The following is a 2937-nucleotide window of genomic DNA, read 5'->3' on the forward strand; positions in this document are numbered from 1 at the left end:
TTCTAGGATTAGGGGACAAATGAGTTTACTTAGAAAAATGCCTATCATTTACCAAGCATTCAATGAATATCTGCTGAATAAATAAATGAATGAATTTCTTTTTAAGTTGCTTGGAGCAGAAATATAGTTGATACTTTATAAAATTTACATAATCATCATTATTAAGCATAATAAGCATAGAACAATAACTAAAGAGAGTTAATATTCATTGAATACTTATATGGCGAGCACTTGCAGTACGTATAATTTTTATTCTTATTTTAAATTTAGGAAACCTGGGAACCAAAGAGGTTATATAATTTTAGAAAGGTTAAATATACATAAACCCAGGCAGGCTAACTCCAGACCAGAAAAGATAAGTATCGCATACTCTCCCTCCTTAAAATGAAACTCGTGGCTAGATCGGCAGATTTGTGTGACAACTGAATGATACTATGAGATTTACCTGTAAAATTACAAATATTCACTCACTATTTGCATTATACCACAAAAGAATGAAGGTAGTTCTAACAAACACAGATACAAAAAATGATAGATAGAAATGGAAATAATTAAGTCTGAGTAAAATGGAACTAAGACCTAGTAAATAAGGGTGAAGGAAAAACACAGCTATGGAAATTATAGTTGTTATCACTGAAATTGGTATTTTGCTCTGAATTCATGGTATCTGACCTGAGTTGAACTGTGTCTCCCCCAATAACAAAAGGATATGTTAAAATGCTAACGGATGGTACCTCAGAATGTGACCTTCTTGGGAAACGGAGTCTTTGCAGATGTAATTAGTTAAGATGAGGTCATACTGGAGTAGGGTGAGCTTTTAATCTAATATGACTCGTGTCCTTATAAGCAGACACCTATGTGAAAACAGAAGACACACAGGGAGAGCACCATGCAAAAATGGAGGCAGAGACTGGAGTGATACATCTGTAGACCAGGCAGTGCCAAGAATGGACGGCCACCACTGGAGGTTCAGAAAATGCAAGGGATTCGTTTTCCCTGCAGATTTCAGAAGGAGCATGGGTCTGAAGACACCTTCATTTTGAAATTCTAGCTTCCAGAACTGTGAGACAATACGTTTCTGTTATTTTAAGCCACTAAGTTTGCAATACTTTGTTGAAGAAGCCCTTGAAAAAGAAAACAAAAACAAAAACATGATTTTCCCGAAGAGTAGAAGAAGTAGACTTATTTTAGGGATTGAAATCAGCATATTTGATATTCGGCGGATTTCTATGGAAACAAAATGAATTTGTTGTGATTTGGAAGAAGACACACTCTTGTGGTGCAATTCTCTGACACAGAAGGCATATTAGGAAAGGCTGGCATCATGAGTGTGTGATCTCTGCAGTCACACAGGCCTCGTTCTGGAAAGGGTCCTGTACTTGGTCATACGTTTTGCTGTCACTGTTGTAAAATTCTTACTAACTTTTGATCAAGGCTTCTGAATTTTCATTTCACTCTGGGCCTTCAAATTATGTAGCTGGTCCTGGCTCTAGTAATAAAGACAGTAGTGATATTAGAACACAAATTGGTGAATGCATTAATAGAAAAATATATGGAGCCTGAAAAAATATGACAGAGGTAGTATTTCAGATCAGAGGGAAAAGATGGACAATTCCATAAATGCTGTCGAGACAGTTGATAACCCATATGGAAACAGAAATATTTTGGAATCTAAATACGCACCACAGTAAAAAAATCAATTCCAGGGACATTAAAGACCTAAATGTGAAAGCGAAAATATATAATATTTATAAGACAATATTTGAGAATAGTTTAATGTTCTTAGGTGTAGGAGATTATTTGAACGAGATGAAAAAAGGGAGAAATCATAAAGAAAAGGTTTGATAAATTTGTCCACATTAAAATTAAGTACTTCTCCATGTTCTCCTCCTTTTTTGTGGGGACCTGAGACTCTGAAGGCACCTATGAGTGTCTGGGGCTCGGCCTTGGGCTGGCACCCCAACTGGCAGGGCTCACATCCAGGAACAAGCTTTCTGACTGGCCTTTCCTCCTCCACTCCTTTCCCTTATACTGTAAAGCTTTTGGCTTGCACGCCTCAAAGGAGTGGGGTGGGGACCAGTGGAAGAGAAGGCTCACCTTGGGCTGACTCATCCACAGGTGTGGCTACACACAGGGGAGACGGATCTAATAAGTAAATAGAATGAGGGTAATGAGAACCAGATCTTTCACTATTGGAGGAGGAAGTTAGGAACATGAAACAAGAAAGACTAGAATAAACTTTGTGGTGTTTGATGAGCGTCAGAAATCATCACTGTAAACGGATGGCTTTTAACTTGTCTGTCTAGATACAGAAATGTAGAATTTGTGTGTGTGTGTGTGTGTGTGCGTGTGCGCGTGTGCACACACACGTGCATTTCCTATCTGTTTTTACTAGGAGAAAGTAAAAGCAATGATACTTCAACAGCAGTGAGTTTACTGAACACCCAGATCTTGGTTCCTAAATATCATTCTCCACTAAAAGAACGTGGGCTCCCTAGAGAAATGGCTGAATCAACAGGGAAAGCAGAAGGCGAGCCTACAACAGGTAGGTGAACCAAAAAGGTAGAAAGTGCTCAGAGAAGGACAAGGACGTGTCCAAAGTTACAAAAACCAGGATAAAGGGGTTTCCATCGGCTGCAACTTGGATAATCTGATCATGGAAATAAATGATGACAATAAGGGATTCTGAACCTTTTGAGTAAAACAGGAATGCACAAGTCTATACCAATAGAAGTAAATAAACGGATTGATTGATTAATTAATTAATTAATTAAATGGAAGGGAAGTAAAACGCCAACTAGTAACATTCCGAATGAAGAATATATTGGATCCGTATATTCCTTCTGTAACGTTTAACTGTAAATTTACATCTACTTCGAAAAATTGAAAAAAAACATTGAGTTTTTTTTCTTATAAGACATAATTGCAAGATACAAT

Source organism: Pteropus vampyrus, unplaced genomic scaffold (genome assembly GCF_000151845.1).
Source record: "Pteropus vampyrus isolate Shadow unplaced genomic scaffold, Pvam_2.0 Scaffold30, whole genome shotgun sequence".
Lineage (NCBI taxonomy): Eukaryota > Metazoa > Chordata > Mammalia > Chiroptera > Pteropodidae > Pteropus > Pteropus vampyrus.